The sequence below is a fragment of the Anabrus simplex genome, chromosome X (genome assembly GCF_040414725.1).
Source record: "Anabrus simplex isolate iqAnaSimp1 chromosome X, ASM4041472v1, whole genome shotgun sequence".
NCBI classification, from domain to species: Eukaryota; Metazoa; Arthropoda; class Insecta; order Orthoptera; family Tettigoniidae; genus Anabrus; species Anabrus simplex.
In genome coordinates, this window is record NC_090279.1 from 36213978 (window position 1) to 36234764 (window position 20787).

Sequence of the window (20787 nt, forward strand, 5' to 3'; positions counted from 1 at the left end):
TGTGATACGTCTGGTGGAATAATCAAAATATCTGGCTACCTTCGCTATCGACTGGAATCTGTATGAGTACAACCGCGTGCTTTTCAGCTCACCACGGGCACGGCGGTTCTTACTAGGCTGCTAGATAGGGTCTTCTGCGATATTAAATTTGAATATCTCTGCCATTATCTAGATGATGTTGTTATTTTTTTAAACCTTAGAAGTACCCTTAGCTCATCTAGATGAAGCTCTAAAATGCCTTCGAAATGCTGGATTGATGGTCAAGTTGTAAAAGGTATCTTTTGATTAAACATCTATGTCCTACTTGGAGCAATTTGTGTCACCTGAGGAGTTTCAGTCGATCAATCCAGAACGCATGCAATTCGTAACTTCAAGCCTTGAAAAGATGTTAAGGGGGTTGCTAGGTTTCTTCAGGAAATTCATCCCCAAATTCGCAATATGGCGGCACCCCTAAACCGTCTCCGCAGGAAAGCTGTCAAGTTTGATTGGGGGCCGTTGCAGTAAGCAGCGTTAGAGGATCTGAAATCGGCTCTGTATAACGCCCCGGACTTGGCTATGCCAGATTTCTCAAAGAAGTTAATTTTACACACAGACGCCTCTCCATCCGCGGTCACTGCGGTTCTTCTTCAGGAATCTGAACAAAGATGGCGGCCAATGACCCATGCGTCTAGAACCTGCCACCTCAAGACGCAAAGTAGGCTACGTACGCATTAGAAAGACTGGTCTTCCCATTCCGCTTAGAAATTTTTCGTCCTTACCTTGAGCATGTTAAATTTCAATTAGAGTCTGACAATCATTCACTGAGGTGGGTTCTGTCTAGGCACCGTCGTACCGGGCAAATCGGATATGAGCGTTTCAGTTTGACGTGTGAGACATTCGGGGATCTGAAATTATGGTGGCAGATGGATTAAGCCGAATGTTTCCCGGCGATTCTGATGTTGTTGTCTCGAAGAAAAGGCCTTTGCCTTCTATTCCCACACCTATTATTATAAGTGCGATACTAACTGATGCCCCTTTGTTATTTCATGATATAGAGAAATACCAACGTGAATATCAGTGCTGGCTCCTATTATAGAAACCCTTTCTTCTGGGGAACATGTTGTCTATTATGTTTTAATGAATGGGGTTCGGTGTTGCCCTTCGAGGCGTGATCACAAGATGCAAATTGTGTTTCCAGCTGTTCTAGCGCCTATGATTTTCAAATATTACCATGAGGCCCCATTAGATGGACATTTACGCGTCTTCAAAACTAGAGAAAGCATAAGGGAAATGTTTATCTGGAAGAGTATGGACGGCGAGATTAGGGAACTGGTGAAAGCATGTAAGTCGTGTTTACTTAGCGATTGTACATCGATTACGACGGATCCTTGCCTCAATCTAAAGGGAATGGGAATAAATTCATTCTTGTGTGCGTGGATCGTTTCACACGGTTCTCATAGCTGTTCCCGACTAGGAATGACACTGATCGGTCCACTGTTTCTTGTTTCAACACTATTTTTCCATCTTTTGGACCCTGTCAATATATTGTTTCCGATGTCGCTAATGCGTTCCTCTCAAATTTATTTCGTAAGTTCTGTTTCGATCTGTCTATTCACACGTCACGACGTCTGCGTACCACCCACAGCCATCTCTAGCCCCGAACTGCCCGTATTGCTTTCCACGACGAAGATTATTCTCGTTCGGACACTTCCTTACACTGGATATCATTAGCCTTTAACTGGGCCCTTCATGTGTCTCACATGTTTCCTCCACTTCCTCATTCGTTTCAGTTTGTCCCAAATATTCCTTTGTCAAATTTGTAGTCGATCAATGAGCTATTGCCAGATAACACAGACCCAGAGAATATCCGGGATTTATGGAGAAAAGCTAGAAATAACCGTAAGGCCTCTCATAAGAAAGTAAAAATTAGGTATGCCCGTGGAAAAAGGAACCACCAATTTAGAAATTGGAGATCAGGTTATAGTTATATATTTTGTTTCCGCGGGCAAGCCTGCCTACAGATTTTATGGAACTTGCATAATACTTGATTTCCTTACTCCTGTCACCCTTTGGTGAGTAACCCGAGTATCGAAAGGATTTTAGGGGTCCATCTGTCTCAAGTAAAACTTGTGTGAAAGACTTTGCTTTTCATTATATGCCGCCAATTGATGATGTTGCTGATTTAATTATATTTCTTTCCTTAGGATCTTCTTAGTTTTTTATATAAGCTAGTTAGAATAAAGAGGCCTTCTGTCCCTGTGGGTTGTGATCTATTTTATGTGTTTAAGTTATATCCTAGGTTAACTTTATTTTTTTAAGATACTTTTTGAAAACCTCCCCTTCATTTATTTTATTACCATTCTGCCTGAAGGATCCTGCCTCCAAACGTGTGTCAGAAACTTCGTGTACTCCTCCTCCAAAGTCGCCATTTACCTGCACCACATGTAACACTGTCTGTGAGTCAGTTACTGTTGCCCCAAAGTTCAGTGTTACAGTGCCCAACTTTCACCTGAGGCCACATCGTGTCAACCAGCGAAAGAGTGCCGGCGTGGGGTATGGGCCCGCCTCGTTCCGGCCGAGACAACCTCTAAACTGCCTCATATGGAACTATAATGCTTGGGATAGGCTTGGAAGTTGGATTCCGAACGACCACTCTATCCTTGGCCCGAACAATGCTATTTGGTACTTTGTGACCATCGCCATGTTTGTTCCCCTCAGTATACGGGACGATGGTATCTCAAGGTACCTTGGGAGTCCGGACGACCCCATCCAGTCATCGTCAGCGTCAGCCGCTCTTGTCATCGACTCTAGGAGCAACAGCCCGAACTTCTACTACTTCGCAAACACTATCTGATCTACTTTCATTCAACAAATAGACAAGAAAGGAAACTCCATCAAATGATACTCCAACTTGTATACCTTTTCTCAAAAAATTATACATAGCAAGATTCAAGATGTCAAGGCTGCTCATGCCGTGGTAAGAGCTTAGGGGCTGGCGGTCTGAACACAGGGTGCACATTCTCCTTTCGGTGGAAATGCGAGTCTTCTATAAGGCCATCTATGAAATTGAACTAGAAATGATGATATGGAAGACACTTGGATTTTTAACTGTTAGATGTCTCTGCAATGGGCCTAAGTGCCCCCTCTGGTGGGATTAAGGACAATTAATTCTTAAGAGAAAGCTAATCTTTAGAGGTGGCTTATCTTTGTTTTGAGAATTATTTTGTTCTTTGTCAAGGTTATCAACACATCTGCCTCCCCCTCAATAGCCTGTATCTATCAAAAAATTTGAAATTTTTTTAATATTTTCTCTATCCAAATAACATTTGTGGTGTGTACAAGCATCCAACCTATCTGTAAAGAGTTATGGAACTTCCCCTCGAGATACTATAAGAGCTGGGAGCGTTAAGGCCGTATTTCCATTGTTATGGCTCCAGTTTATTGTGTGCGACGTTTACTTAAGTGGCAGAGGTCGCAGATCGGCGTTCGGAAGGCCCAGGAACTCAAGGTAATGGCAGAATTTTCTTAACATGTGATAGCTCCCGGAGATAGCTTGAGGGGAATGCTTCAAAGCTCTTTTATTTCGTGTACATTCCTAAACCTGGTGGTTTAAGTGTAAAATTTTCTCCAGTCCAAGGGCTCTGTTTTATTCCCTAATGGGAAATATGTAATGTAAGGGTACAAGTGTGATTACCCTCTGTTGACTACCATTCCCCTCGGTACGGGATGAGTAAAGTTTCTTAGTCTCTAAAATTATCAACCGTTTTTGGTATTTAATGTTTATCATTTAGTCGATCTAGCGCGGAGTAGCCTTAGCCTCTGTACCTTGGAGCCATGAGCCCACTTAATGTTTTAAGAGTTTTCTAGAAGGAGGGCAGGATTTTCTCCTACCTGCATTTGTTTTTAGCCGATGATTATCAAACTTTTCCTTTTTACATTATGGGCATTTAATACGGGCACTCATTTCACCTCTTTATGTTTCCGGCAAGTAACATGAAAGTAATTGACAAGAAGTGACTGTAAATACCTCATTTGAAGATTGCCATTGTATACCCTTGTGCGCTATAAGAAATTTATGGCTCTGAGGAACTGGACTGTATTAGAGTTTGGAGCTCAGACTCTTAGGCTATGGAAGTTAATGGAGCAAACCTGCTCTTATACAATAGTGTACCTGTTTCAGAGCTAATAATACTCATCCCTCATATAATATCATGCTGAAAATTCTCTCTACTTTTGTACCTGATTTCGGACTTTATGTCGTTGTTGTTGGAGCTAACGAGTTAATTATTATATTGTTATTGTTTATACAGATCTTCTGTTTACCAAATTTTAAATAAGAGAAACAAGGAGGAAGGAATAAAATTTTAAAATTTAGTACATTAAATTATGCTCTTGTCAAATCCTTGTCCATCGGTTCAGCCCAGCACCTTCTTACACCTCTGTGATCCACGATATTTCCGGAATAATAATAATAATAATAATAATAATAATAATAATAATAATAATAATAATAATAATAATAATAATCTTCTTTCTTCGTTTCGGCCTGCTGTGGACCACGTTATTTCAACCGTTTGCATCCTTGAGCTTTAATTCTTCCCCAGTACTCACGCATTCTCGTTCTGTGAGCCTCCTTTCTTTCATCAGTCCACTTCTTGCCTGTTTTCAACTTTGGCCTTTCTTGGAACCTCTTGTATCCCTGGAGCTTTTTCTGGAGAGGAGCACGTTTCTGGATGTCTTCGAGTGTGATTCCTATTTCCTGAAGGTCTTTTTCAACTTCGATAAACCAGGGTCCCTTGGTTTTCTTATTAAGAAAGTAGGAAAATATCCTATTGGTCTGTCTCTGTGTGCTCATGCGTGCCATATGGCCATAAAAATTAATCCTCCTTTTCCGAATCGTGTCCGTTATCCTCTCCATATGCTGGTACAGATCGCTGGTGTGTCGTCTCCTGTACTCACCATTTTCTTTGATTGGTCCAAGAATCTTTCTCAGGATTTTTCTTTCTTTAGCTTCTAGCTTCTCCATCAGACCTCTTCTGTTCATTGCAAGGCATTCTGCTGCGTACAGTGCTTCCGGGCGTACAACCGAACAATAATGCCTAAGCTTGGCGTTGATGGACACTGATCTTTTGTTGTAGACATTCCTAGTCAGCTGATATGCCATCTCCATCTTGTTGATTCTGTACATGATTGCTTCTTTCTCAGAGTTGTTAGGTACTATCCACTCACCTAAGTACTTAAACTTTTCCACCTGCTTGATTTTTCCCTGTTCCACAATGAGCTCTCTGGGAGCTGGCTTGATGTTGGTTATAAACTCTGTTTTTTGGAAAGAGATGGTTCATGGTGTGGGTTACTGTAGTCACGTTCTAGTTCGTGAACCATGGGCAACGATTGAGTGGCCTAGTAAGTGGTCCTGAGGGTCGGGAAACATATTTCTATGGAACGGGATTGGGTTCTCGGACATAATCTGTGCAATGGCCCACTTGTGCTCAGGAGGCTAGGACTAAAATTCCACCGGTTTGATCAGGAGGCTAGGACTAAAATTCCATCGGTTTTCCCTAACCCGTTAAAGAAGATATCATCACTGTGATTATGTTTAAGTAGGATTGTGTTGTATACAAGGAACTTGGTATACAATGACACAACATAAAGTTTATTGTTTCAATGATTTGATATAATACATACAAGAAACATAACTAAATTCTTCTTGAAAGTTGTTTGAATGCACGCAGTTAATGTTGAAATTAAATCTTCGATTGAATGTCTGTTGTATATGTACAATTATACAATGAGAGAGTTCTATATACACTTAGTTCTATCTTCAGGAGATAGTCCGTTTGCACTAAGAAATGTCCTGATAGTCGAAAAGTATCTTCCATGAAATTACAAGCGTAACTTGTAGAGAGAGGCAGAATACTAGGTTTATAGTTGCAAGGAACTTGCATAAATTTTCTCGAATTGTAGAATGCTAAGATGGACGTCGGAGTACTGGTGAGGACTAGGGGGAGTAGCAGAATGCTGAAGTCGGGGCTCGACGTGGCTACGGGGATCAGAATAATGAGGCAATGTTCAGAGGTGAAACCTCACGGCCAGCAATTTGTCCACCTGTTCAAGACACGTTTTAAAGAGGAATGCCTCCGTGCCTGACTTGCGGTGTGTACTGGTCGTCGAACATTGTGTAGTCCTGGAGAGGCTCGGAACGAAGCTACTTATATATCGCTGGCTGACGTCATCGGTGAGCGTGCCAGGCGCAGTGAAGACACCTCGTAGCTGCTAGAAACTTCGGTGCTGCGGCGGGTTGCGGAGGTTGTAGGCGCAAAACATACGATGCGGAGGACCCACACAACAGATAGCATCCTGTTTCATGAATTTACCGATTTCAGAACGTTTTAAGCAAACCTCGGACCTATGGGAGTAATGGAGTCCCACTCTCATTTGACTGGCGAAGGACTCCTTTGAAACAACTTGTCGAACGAAATGGAATTCGATGCGGAAATACCAGTATTATTGGGGCTACTGGAAGAAAGAAAGTAAAACTGGCTGGTTCAGCAAACGGGACGAATCCGGATGTACTGGGGGTACCGCAAGTGATATTCGGGTAAGAAGAGATAACGGGGAAGAGACAGGAGATGATAAAAGGTACTTGATGGGTATTAAAAAGGGAAGGGCAGAGTAAGTGGAAGGACTGTTTATGTGGAAAACTACTGTACGCAGCATAGTTTCTTTTAGGCACCTAAATGAGCGAACGCTGTGGGTATATATGGCAGTTGGAGGAATTACGACAATTGTCTCAATATATTCACCATGTGAGGGTGCAGATGAGGATGAAGTCGACAAGTTTTATGTAGCATCGAGTGACACCGTAGTCAGGGTCAACAGCAAGGATGAGGAGGGTGCTAATGGGCGATATCATTGCGAGAGTTGGAAATAGAAGTGAAGTATTCGAAAGGGTGATTGGTAAATGTGGGGTACACATGTACGCTAAGGGGAATGGGAAGCGTTTGTTGGACTTCTGTGATAGTTTGTGTTTCGGAGTTACGAATACATTCTTCAAGCTTAAGGCTATTCACATGGGGGGCTAGAGGTACCAGGTCCATAAAATAAACTATAGCTTAACCGACTTTATATTCAGGAAGTCTGTTAGGAGTATTTGAGTTCTTTGGGGATTTTTCGGTGATCCAGACCACTATGTGATCTGTAGTGAACTAAGTATCTCTACGACTAGGAGAGGGAAAGTGAAATATGTCTGAAAACGAATAAGAGTAGAGAATCTTCAGGACGAGGAAATTAGACAGAGGTACATGGATATCATTAGTGAGAAGTTTTGAAAAGTGGACAGAAAGCAGGTTCAGGATATAGAAAAAGAATAGGTGGCATACAGGGATGCTGTAGTAGAAACAGCAAGGGAATGCCTAGGAACAGCTACGGTATGTGTAAAGATGGGGAAAAGCGAACATCTTGGTGGAATGATGAAGTGGCAGCAGCTTATAAACTTAAAAAGGGGGCTTATCCGAAATGGATCTAAACAAGGGCCTAGGCGGACAGGGAATTTTACGTAGATGAATGAAACAGCGAAGCAAATAGTTGTTGAATCCAAAAAGAAACCACGGGAAGATTTTGGTAATAACCTGGAAAGGCTATGTTAAACAGCACCAAAACCTTTATGGACAGTAAAAAGGAATCTTAGTAAGTAAAGGAAAAAGGAAATGAGCAGTGTTTAGGGTAATTCAGGTGAACTCATAATAGATCCCAGGGTATCACTGGAGAGGTGGAGGGAATATTTTGAAAATCTTCGCACCGTTAAAGGAAATCTTCCTGGTGGTGTCGCGCACAACCAAGCAAGTGGACAGGCAGAAAGTGATGTTGGTGAAATTACGCTGGAGGAAGTTGAAAGTATGGTAAATAAAGTCCATTGAAATAAAGCAGCAGGAATAGATGGAATTAGACCCGAAGTGGTGAAGTACCGGTATATTGGGAAGGCAGGGATGAAATGGTTTCATAGAGTATAGTAAGATTACAATGGCGTGTTGGTAAGGTACCTTCAGATTGAACAAAAGTAGTAATTGCACCTATCTATAAGCAAGGGAACAAGAAGGATTCCAACTACTATCGAGGTATCTCATTCATTAGCATGGCAAGCAAAGTATTCACTGGCATCTTGGAAGGGAGGGTGCGATCAGTGGTTGAGCGGAAGTTCGATGAAAAACAGTGTGGTTACAGAGCCCGGAGGGGCTGTCAAGATCCGATGTTCAGTACGCACCACGTAAATGTAAAATGCTACGATATGAATAGATAGTTGTGTTTATGTTTCGTAGATCTAGAGAAAGCGTATGAGAGGGTACCGAGGGAAATGATGTTCACCATACTGGGGTAGATTATTAAAATCAATAAAAGGCATTCATGATGACAATTGGGCTGCAGTGAGAATTGATGGTAGAATGAGTTCTTGGTTCAGGATACTTACAGGGATTAGACAAGGCTGTAATATTTCACCTTTGCTCTTCGTCGTTTACGTGGATCATCTGATGAAAGGTATAGTTTGGCAGGGAGTGATTCTGTTAAGTGGAAATGTAGTAAGCAGTCTGGCCTTTGCTGACGACTTCGTCTTAATGGCAGATTGTGCCGAAAGCCTGCAGTCTAATGTCTTGGAACTTCAATAGGTGCAATGAGTATGGAATAACAATTAGCATATCCAAGTTTAAATTGATGTCAGTAGGTAAGAAAGTCAACAGAATTGAATGTCAGATTGGTGATACAAAGCTAGAGCACGTAGATAGGTTTAAGTATTTTTGTTATGTGTTCTCCCAGGATTACATGTCAATGTATATCAACAAAGACAAGACTTATTGTATTGATTAGGTGGTCAAATTAATAAATTAACTTATTGTTATTATTATTCCCTCAGGATGGTAATATAGTAAGTGGGACTGAATCAAAATGTAGTCAAATACAGCAGATGCAATACCCGACACTTCCGGATTTAGCCTTGTTTAAATGGAAGACAAGTCGCAAGTGGCGCTCCTAGTGGCGTGACCTGAAAATTCGCGCTAAATTCAAATATCATTGTAAATGTATATACGGAAATGGACAAATAAAATATGTCCTGAAAGAAAGTGTTACTAAGATATTAACTTCAAAGTTGCTAAAGCATTTCTGGATAAATGAATGAAGAATTATTTAATAGGTTATTATTTAAATACTGAAATTAGACATATAATCAAGATGTGAAGTGGACTGCTATGAAAGGGCTCGATCTTTCATTTATGCATTACTTTTTTAGCTTTAGCATTCCTGCCTGAACTTTCACGGCTAGATTTGTCTATTTTTCTCATTTAAAAGCATAGTATGATCACATTAAAACGCTTGTCAACTAACATATCGGCGCACTCCTTACACTCATGATTCAATGAATTTATATTTAAGAGCTAGACAATTTTCTTTTTAACTTGAGGCTTACTAACAGAAAGAAAATCTATAAATTTAGCTCCAAAAACATTCAAATTTTCCCTATAAGCAATACTTGGCACAATGCCATTTCATTATGGTAAAGCAAATTTGCATCATCATATTGTTTCAACAAAATATGTACATTTCTTAAATCACCCATATTTTCTTCAGTTCTTGACAACGCATTACGGCATTCCAAAGGGGGTAACTTGGAACACAACTAACCAGACATATATGTGTAAGTATTTTCCTGAATTAAATCAAACCCACAGATTACACCAACAACAACACATCGGTGTTGAAGGTTAACTGCTACACTATACAATAAAATAAGCTTATTATACTTTTTAGCCAATTCAAATGGGTCGCGCAGGTCAGAAGTTTAGGAAGTACTATAAAAATCTCTTTGTAACTGGAGGAATATATATGCAAACACAATATCTACTCACATTTTCTTGTCACGAGGGAAACGGAAGAAAGACCGCGAATCCTTCTGCACTTCATAGTTATTGCAGCAAAACACTGCAGATATCTTTCCACTCATATTGAGAGGAGATGTAAAGGAATGACACACGCTACTATTTACTTATGTCAACTTAATGCAAAGGCATAAATAACGCCAAAAACTTCACAAACAAATACACGTGCACTTATGACAGATTCAGTAACTCTCAGGTCACCCCGCTAGAGGGAGCTCAAATCGCTGTCCCTCGATATCTCGCAGAGTGTCGCGTATTGTCTCCACTGTATTTGGTGTAGTAAAGCTAATGCAGTGAGCTGGCAGTTGCGATAAAGGGTGTTCTGTAAGAAGGAAGTCAGCTCCCGGACGAAACTGCCTTTACATCGGTGTGTTTCCAGACCATCTTTTCTTCACGAGAGCGGAAGCAGGGTGGACTCAGGATATATTATTCATGAGTTAGAAGTAACAGACGTGAAAATAGCGAGAATTATTGCTTTTACAAATAGGTGGGAACAATGGCAGTTGAGTACTCGGAACAAGCAGATAAAGGCTAAGTTAGGAATGAACTCGATGGATGAAACTGTACGCGTAAACCATCTTCGGTGGTGGGGGCATATGCGACGAATGGAGGAGGATAGGTTACCCAGGGGAATAATAGGCTATATTATGGAGGGTAAGAGGAGTAGAAGGAGACCAAGTTGACAATGGTTTGACTCAGTTTCTAACGATTTAAAGATAAGAGGTATAGAACTAAATGAGGCCACGGCACTAGTTGCAAATAGAGGATTTTTGCGACGGGCCGTTTTGGTAAACTCACAGAGGTTTGCAGATTGAACGCTGAAAGGCATAGCGGACTATAATGATAATGCATGTATATATGTATAAAAACCGTAAGATTTTATTTCCGTTAGTGTACGAAGAATTGGATCGTAAAGTTCAGTCAGTTGTTCCCTCCTTCCATGGCTGTCCACGGTACGTTAAGACCTATGGACTTGCTTTCGAGATCTTTTCTTTAAACTTTTTTTAAATTTTTTTTTATTTTTTTATTTTTTTTTTACACCCGGAGAGACTTCTCTCTTATTTATACATCCTCTTTTATCCCGGACGTAGCGTAACATTGCACCCAGTGCTGCCAGTGCTCTCTCCAGTAAGTGTCCCATACTACAGTTGTAGACATTACGGATATGTTAAACTACTGTACAACTCTCCCCACAGTTGTGTATTTTGGTATAATTATATGAGTGTTACAGTGTGATTTATTACAATTATTGGAACTGGGTGATATAACAAGCCCATTCACATTTGAAGAGAAGAAGGAGTGTCGCATACTCTGCAGTTGTAACTAGTAATACTGTTGTGCGGTGTACACGTCTAGCTCCGGTCACTGGTGCAGCGGCTTTTTTCCTGTTTGTAGATAAGTAGAGTGTTTTTATGTTTGTGTTTGTATCCTAGTAAATTTCTTTTGTGGTTGTTCTGGTGCTAGTATAGGGTAATTCCTTTTGGACTATTATGTCTGTAGATAGTGGTGGTGGCCCTTTAGGCCGACCTCCTGATATTGCTAAAGATGCCGTGCGTAAGGATTTACCCATGGACGTTAGTAATACTGTTACTCAACGAGACAGTTCTCAAGATACAATATGTGATTCGGATCAGCGCCCTCAAGTTCCTGTATCTACCTATTCTACCACTCATCTTGGCCCTTACATAGTATTTGTTGAATCGATTGACTCTACAAATAAAATAGGACATATTCACCCTATGGCACTGGGACGGATTTTCTACGAGAGGCACATTGGTGAAGTCAAGGCCATACATAGGAAGGGACGTAATAGAATTCAAGTTACTTTTATGTCTAGTAAGGCTGCAAACGCCTTTCTTTCTCATTCCATTCTTGCAGAAAAGAAATTGAAAGCTTTTATTCCGTCTTCGAATATTCAGCGAGTAGGGGTCATAAGGGGAGTAGACACTACTATTTCCGAATCTGACATTCTCACCTATTTAGATTCACCTTATCCTGTAGTGAAAGTACAACGTCTAAATAGACGTTCATCTAAAGACGGAAAAACTGAATATATCCCTACAGGTACTGTGAAGGTTGTATTCGAGAGTCAACACCTTCCGAAAAGCGTGTCTATTTTTAAAGTCATGATAGAGGTTCAGGCCTACATATTTTCTCCTTTAATATGCAAACGATGTCAGCGGTACGGACACACCGCTTCTAATTGTCGTTCTAGGGAGCCGAGATGTGGTAAGTGTTCCCTTACTCATTCTACTGAAGATTGCACTCACCAAGTCGTTAAATGTGCTAACTGTGGCGGAAATCATCCTGCGGGAGCAGAACATTGTGAAATCCACAAACAACAAAAAGAAATTAAACGCATTATGAGTGTTGAAAACAAATCATATTTTGAAGTGAAAAACTATTTTGCCCCATTACAGTCCCTATCTAACCCCCTTCTGATACCCCAACATTTTCCTCCTTTACCCACTAGATCAACTCCATCGGAAGAAACTCAACCTCGAAAGCGTAAATTTACTATGGTGGTTAATAACCCCCCCCGCCCACCTGTCACCCCAGGTTATGATAGGGCATCATATCTGCATTTACTAAGTAACCCGAAAACGGTTCCAGAATATTCTGGTACTCCCTTAGTGCGTTTGATACCTGCTCCTCCTACCGAGACCGCCTCTACATCACTGAAGCCAAGTTCTCAAGGGCAAACTTCGGATCCCCACGCGTCATCTACCTCTGTCATGGCTTTACAGGGTAAATCAAACGTTAACGTTAATGAACTATGTCGACCTTTCTTTAACAGATTTGCAGATATAATCGCAAAAATTGATTCAACTGGCATATGGAAGAAAGAGTTAAAATCATTATATGATGATCTTGTTCAAGTTGTGGGACCTCCCCCTACTGTTAAGTAAAACATGCGGATCCTGCAATGGAATTGTCGGAGCATATTAAATAAGAAGCATGAATTAGTGAGTTTAATAAATTCTTTTGATCCTGCGGTAATTTTCTTGAGCGAAACGTGGTTAAAATCTCATTTTCATTTTCGCATGAAAGGTTTTACGGTCATACGGCATGATGCACCCATCTCTGGAGGCACATGCATTTTCCTCAAACAAGACATCTACTTTCAGGAAGCTCCATTAAACTATAGCATACCGGGCACTCAAGCCCTTGTAGTCAAAATTCAAGACTGGACCTTGGTTTCTATATACTGTCCGCCGTGGATAAAAGGTACCTATGTCCAATGGGACAAATTTTTTTCACAATTCTCACAAAACAACACCCTAATCGGTGGCGATTTTAATGCTCACAATCCTCTTTGGGGGAGTTTATCTAGTTGCCCCAAAGGGCGGAACATTGAACGGATCACCGTAAAACAGGAACTGGTTATCCTCAATGACGGTTCTCCTACTCGGTTAACAGCTCCTAACATTAATAAAAGTGCAGTAGATCTCACTATTTGCACAGTAGATTTGGCACATAAAACAAATTGGAATGTCATTTATGACACCCATCAAAGCGACCATTTTCCCATTTTAATCGATATCGGCCCACAGGTTATCAGGAATGTCTCTCACTTTATTGCATCCCGTAATCTTCGCTCTTTTGATTCTACGCTATTCACGACCTTTCTTGCAGATAAAATCCGCTCTACACTTCCAGCTCCTCATATTCTTGACTACGATCTACTATTATCCTTTATTCACTCTTACTTAGATACTTATCATCCTATTGAACACAAGCGGTCTTTTAAAATGCAGAGAAATGCTATTCGTTGGTGGGATTCCGAGTGTGCGTCTTTAGTTCGTCGTAGACAAGCTGCCTTAAAAGTTTATAGAACATCTGGCTCCTATGATCACTATATCCAATATAAAAAAATAGTCGCTTCCATACAGACTATTTTTAATGAAAAACGACGAACAGCATGGAAAATATTTGTCACATCTATCAATCGACAAACCCCTCTCAAAGATATATGGGCAGCCATCCACCATTTAAGTAATACTCATAAAAATCCTGTTTCTCAATCGCATCCTCAAGGAATTGCCCAATTTTACCACCAACTTACACCCGATTACGTGGAACCTTCTTATGAATATAGTTTAATACCTTCCTCCGACAAATTTTCTAGTCTATTACAGAATATCTCCCTCCATGAGCTAGATATGGCACTCGAACATCGTCAAGATACTAGCCCGGGTAGAGATTCTATCACCTATAAAATGTTGAAATATCTTCCGTTCCACGCTAAGCAAACGCTGCTAAATACCTTTAACGCTATACTTGACAGCCATGCCATTCCTGTCGATTGGAACGATTTTCAAATTTTACCCCTCTTAAAACAAGGTAAACATCCTCAAGACCCAAACGGGTATAGAGGTATCGCTTTGGGTTCCTGCCTTCGTAAAACTTTTCAACGAATCCTCTTGCACCGTCTTCTATGGTGCTTAGAATATTATAATATACTTCCAGTGTACCAGTTTGGGTTTCTGAAAGGTCGAAGTACGGCAGACGCTCTGAATATATTTTTTACAGACTTATTACTCGCTCGCAGTCGAGGTGACGTTTTGACGGCTATCTTTCTCGATATAAAAGGAGCATATGATAATGTGGACATAGGTGTACTTCTTGCCAAATTATATCAATGGCAATTTCCTCTTTCGTTTATTAATATTATACGGCAATTATTCACCAATCGTCACATTTTTTTAAAGACCAATGGCCAGAGTTTCGATTCTCGATATACTTCAAAAGGTCTCCCACAAGGTGATATTTTGAGCCCTATCTTATATCTGTTATATACTTTTGACTTAGAGCGGGTGATTTCTCAACAGGCTAGGATCCTACAATATGCTGACGATATAGTTATTTATTCCATTAAAGCATCGGCCCTTGAATCCCGTACTACCATTGAACGTACACTACCGATCCTCTATAGATGGCTGTTCCAGCATAACTTAGACATCGAATTTCAAAAATCCTCTGCCATGATCTTTACGAAGAAACGAAATTATGATCGTACTCCAATTACCTTTGGTTCCTATGAGATTTGTATCAAAACTTCGGTCAAATATTTAGGCATTAAAATTGATAATAAATTACTCTGGAAAGAACATATCGAATATATTCTTTCCAAATTAGAAACTAAATTCCTTATCATTAAATCTCTCACTAAACGCACCTGGGGATCGGATCCATATGTCCTTCTTACGGTATATAAAAATATCATTCGGTCAGTATACGAATATGGCTGTCATTTTCTTGATATAGCATCTAATAGCCAACTACGCAAACTTGATACCTTTCAGTTTAAAATACTCCGCTTAATCCTGGGGGCTATGTCCTCCTCCCCAACGAATGCACTGTTAGCTGAAGCATCGGAACCGCCATTAAAATTTCGACGACGACTACTCGCTAGCAAATATCTTCTTAACAAATTAAATAAATATCGCCACCCAATCATCCCGAAATTACAGCTATTACATGAATATTATCAAAACCGGAATGTTAATGAAGATCATCAACCGGCCCTATTATGGGCATTTAACCACTTCGGTCACTTTCGTACTAGCATGGTACAAACGTTAAATCACCCGAAATACTCTATACCTTTTCGAGCTAGTACATTTAAACCTGATATTCTTCACACTATATTCGAAACTAGTCCTCCAATACTCCGTACAAATAACCATGTCACGACCAGTTTATTTCACTTTGCGTTCCATAGGCATAACCAAGAACAATATATTATTTTTTACACTGATGGTTCAAAGACCCTATCCCCTACTGGTGTCGGTGCTGCATTTTACTCCCCCCAACTGGCTATGAACAAACAATTCACTCTCCCACACCTCGCTTCTTCTTTCACGGCTGAAATTTTCGCCATACGCCAGGCTTTATTGCACATAAAATATTCTGGAATATCAAAAGCTCTCATTTGTACTGACTCTTTAAGCACCTTGAAGGCTTTAGACAATCCCGAACATACCAATAATTGGTACATTCAAAATTTACGCAAATTAAGCTATGACTTGTTCCTCCGTAATGTTAAAGTATTATTCGCATGGATTCCGGGCCATTCTGGCATACACGGTAACGTCACAGCGGATATCCTAGCTAAAGAGGCTGCCCAGGGTTCTGGATTGGATTACTATATCGCAGTTCCACACACAGACTTATGGGAACACTGTCGTCACTTCATCCACGATCAGTGGTGTGCAGAATGGCGCCGAACTTCCCAGTTGAAAGGTAAGCACTTATTCACGCTTCTACCTGATATTCCTAATAAACCGTGGTTTGCCTTTGGTACCTACACTCGGCGTCATATTACTACAATTATACGGCTTCGCTTAAATCATGTGTGTACGCCTGCTCATCTCTATCGTCTTAATCTTATCGAAAGTAACTTATGTCCATGCGGTCGGGCAGTAGGTACTGTCAACCATATTTTTTTTCAGTGTCAGACATATGAACATCACCGTCGAGACTTCATAGCTAAGCTTCTTCATGCGGGTTACCAACTGCCGTTAAATGTTTCGTGTTTAGTGTTTCAACCGTCTTTTCGCGTAGTAGATTTAATCCTTAAATTTTTAGTTACCTGTAACATCCAATTGTAACTTTTTCCTTTCCTATAGGTATGAAATTTTGCATCCTAACCCTTATTTGTGGTCCGGTCTGGTTTGTTCGTAGTAAAGACGTCGTGGCAGACCACACAGACGTGAAGCATTAGAACCCTGTGTCCCAGTGTTTTTGTGTTGTCCTAGATAGTTTAGTCTCCATATTCTTGGTATTTTACTCCGTTTCATTATCCCCGGCTGTCATTAGCTTCATTACATAGCTAACCCTATTATCTTGTAGTGTACTATTTTCTTCTAATGTTGGTTCCTCTCCTAGACATTAATTATCCCGCACACCAGTGACTGGACGTAGCGTCTTACGACGATGTCCAAAAACTAACCAAGAAGAAGAAGTAACTAGTAATACATGCTTTCCTAAATTCAGCCTGTTTTACTGACTGTTACAAATCAAATTTGTTCTTCAAGAGTTTGTTTTAAGTGATTAAGCAATATCCAAATACGAGGTTTTGTTTCGAAGTGGCTGGTATGTTGTTATATAAGGCGCGTGTTAGTCTATTCTACAGCTTATTCCGTTAAGTGAGTTACGGATTTTCTTCGTTGAGGAATTCTGATTTCTATCATTTTACTCTGTGTCCACAACCTCTAACATACTGTCGGTAATGTTCAAATTCAATAATTCAATTTTACTAAATGTATACATCTCAATTGAGAATATTAGAAGTTAATACTAATCTTTCTCAGTTTCAGCATTTACATATTTGTAATATTGAATGTTATTAATTTTCTTAAATTTTATTTTTAATAAAGCATGAAAAATGAATACGCATATAACTAGCTTGCTTTTTATAAAACACCCAGCCATTGCATTGCAAGTGCCTGGAAGTTGTGTGCTGTAGCCAGGGTGCGAAATCGCGGCGGGGTGGGAAGGGAAGGATGTCTCCCCCACCGATGATTTTATCTCAGAGGTTCCCCCCCCCCACTAAAATTGCCCGGGGGGGGGTTACCTTTCATTATAAAATAAACAGGAAAATGTAGAACCGATAATTTATTACTGAAATTAATGACTTTAACTGGGCATATTTTCATAAAATCATCAGAAATAATTCAAGTGACTGCCAGACCTTGAGCAATTAAACAACGCAGCAGTGGCAACCCCGCACCTACAGCTTATTGTTGATGTTTCACGCTGGCAAGTTCATCCTCCCTTGTCATTGCTATAAGTAGCTCGAGTTTACACCACTCCTGTACTTCTTGGAGTGGGTGTGTTTCCTATAGGTATCACTAGGACAATATTCACTTGAGCAGGATACAAACTGACAATTGGTTCAGTCAACACATAGCCCTGGTAGAGGAAAGTTCCATTAAAAAAGCAATAAACCATGGAAACTCGATCCTCGTGTGGCCTTTCTTAAGATAGCGAGTCTCTCATAAACTTCTCAGCTGATTGGAATAACGTTCTAATGTTTATCATTCCCGTTATAACAGCAAAATTTGAACAAAAATATCTCAAATTTACATTTTTCTGGGTGGAGAGGGTAATTAAAATACAGGGGAATTTTAACCCCCCCCCCCCCAACCAGGTACTGCCTGAAAAAAATTAGTAGTTAAGCCCTATGTTTCTTCTCCTCCCCCACCACCACTTCTTTCTGATTTCACACTCTGGTAGTGGCAATATATCGTATATCTAAATTTAGTGGAATGAGAATTTTTTCTGAAGAGCAACGCAGATGAAAAAATGCAGATGGTAGTTTCAGATAGAAATTGCGATATGTAGTATGTAATTTTAATTATTATTTTGCTGTGTTATTTACCTTTTTGTGCAATTTAATAGTGATGCTGTGAACGTTGAGTTGTTCTTTGCTCTGTATGCCGTGACATATGGTAGTAGGATTCAAAATCTTGAGAGGTTTCTATTTAGGATATCCGTATCTTGTTACATCAGTGTTGTTATGGAGATTCTCCTGTATCTCATCATTACCCCACAGCAGCTATATCCGGTACTTATTTGTGATGATTTAGGTAACAGTAGGCTGCCTCTCTGATTTATTGGTGTGTAAAAGATTTTCAGGGGTGAGTGACGGTGAGTTTGCATGGGGTTGAATCCTATGATCTGCAGTCCTGAAATACTTTTCTGTGGTTTCCCCATTTTATCATTAATTAACCTTAATTAATGCTGCTGCATACCTAATCTTATCCCTTTCCCTTGGAGTTGTTAGTGCAACATTAAACTGCTAGCAGGAATGGAAGAACAATCTTCAGGAATAAATTCTGGCTGTGGAAACTGTAAAAGGTAGTTGCTGGAATGTAAAGCCAATAACATATTATTAGAATAACCTGTGATGGCCAGAACAAGTAAACACGGCACTCTTCAGTATTGTCCCCTCCGGTGAAAAATACCAAATACAATTGATCACACTTACCTGAATAGATATGTGTTTACATAGAAATCTGTTCCCTGGCAATGCATAAGAATCAACTCACTTACCCACAGGAACGAAGCTTGTATTACCTGTAGGAGAAATTTTCGTATTCATTGTTAGTGCTGTATGTTTACATTTACAGTAAAATATCACAAAGTGACTAACAAACACTGCTATTGGGTGAAATGAATTCTTTGAGGCACTACTCGAGGTATTCAACATAGACAATTTTTTTGCCACCTGGGGAACAAAAAAACTGCTAAACATTTAAACCACTCATTTGACATGGAACTCCCTACAAGAGGCACTCTGGTAAACACCACTCGATTGTGTCATTAGACAAGACATGCATAGAAAAATAAAGAAAAGGCACTTAAGGTTGGTGGCACTGTTCAATGAAATGAGCTGATAGCATTATTGTATACATTTTTGTCTTTATTTCAACAGAATTTTCTTCATTTTCCATTTCCAGTCTTGTGGGTAGAAATGTGAATCAAGAACCTCCTCAGTTTTTCTCTCTCCACCACTCCATTCCTTCCTCGAATTTTTTTTCGACTTTTACTCCACTCTTCTCTGTACTCTCCTTACGGTAGCCATTCACCCCTTTCTGGGCATTCCCCGATGTCTTTCGCCTATGAGTTTCTCCGTAAATACTTACTGTGGAACTCTATCCTCTTCCATTCTCATCACTTGTTCATACCATTTCAGCTTACGGGTCTCTATCTTGCCTTTCAGTTCAGGGTGTCCAATTCGCTCCCTCATTTCTATGTTTCTGACTTTATCCCTTTATGCCCTCCCTATATTTCTCTAAGGAATTTCATCTTGGCCTCTTGCATTCTGCGTTATCATGTTTTTTGTTGTTGTCCATGTGCCTGGTGCATATGTCAAAATTTTCTTACATTCCATTCAATGTCCCAGTTACAGACTATACATCTCGCACATTGGTAAAACTCATTGGCTTATTCAAGTCCCTATCCAATTTCTTATTTTATTTACCCATCTTCAATTATTCTCTCCGAATACTTGAAGCTTTCCACAACTTCTAATGGTCTTCCATTTACTTCAATATTCCCACTTCCTTCTCTATTACCTCTCGTCACCACTACTATCATATTCTTTTCCACACTTATTTTCATTCCATATTCCTCCATCTCCTGATTCATTGCATTATCTTGTTCTTGTGCTTCCATTTCATCTTCTCCACATATTACTGTCTCATCTGCAAAGTATGAGGCCTTTGCCTCCTTGGTTCCCATTTTTTGTTGTATACTCTTGTGGATTTCATCCATGATTGTAATGAAGATTGGCGGGGATAAAAAACATCGTTTTTGAAGTCCTGATTCTACTTTGAAAAAGTTTGTTTGTCCTATCACAGTATTCATACTACTTACTCACTCTTTGTTCATGGCTTTTATAATTGGCTCTTCACCTCTCCCTGTCTTCTTTTTTATCAATGCATCCGAGACCACTTGCCATGGTACACTGACATATGCCTTCTCAATATCGATAAATATCATCGCTGAATCCAGCTTAAATTCCCATCTGTTCTCTATCACGTTCTTTAGGTTCAACAGATTGAAAAATATTAAAATTATGTTTACACTGATCAAGGAGTATGACACCGTATGGAAGTGAAACACAGATAATAACTGGTGCCAAGAAGAAACATAGTTGAAGCCTTTTAGATGCCGTGTTATCAGAAGTCCTTGAAGATCAGATTGATAGAGCATGTCTCAAATAAAGAGATAGTGAATAAGCTTAATGAGAGGAGAATGGTTTGAGCTAATTTGATCCTGGGCAGGAAACTTTTGATAGAACATATCTCAAAGAACTGTGAACTTGTTCAGTTAGTTTTGAAGCTGATTACAAAAGATAAAAGTGGTAGGA

The 20787-nt window shown here is 40.0% G+C and overlaps 1 protein-coding gene across 1 annotated transcript in view; it reads left to right on the plus strand.

Moving 5' to 3' along the window:
• The first annotated feature begins 17042 nt into the window (after positions 1-17042).
• The window catches only part of LOC137503195 (uncharacterized), a 51763-nt gene continuing 48018 nt past the window's right edge, over positions 17043-20787 (plus strand). The window contains exon 1 of the mRNA XM_068230707.1: positions 17043-17136. The gene's annotated coding sequence lies outside the window, so the exon portion shown is untranslated. The remainder of the gene's footprint in view (positions 17137-20787) is intronic.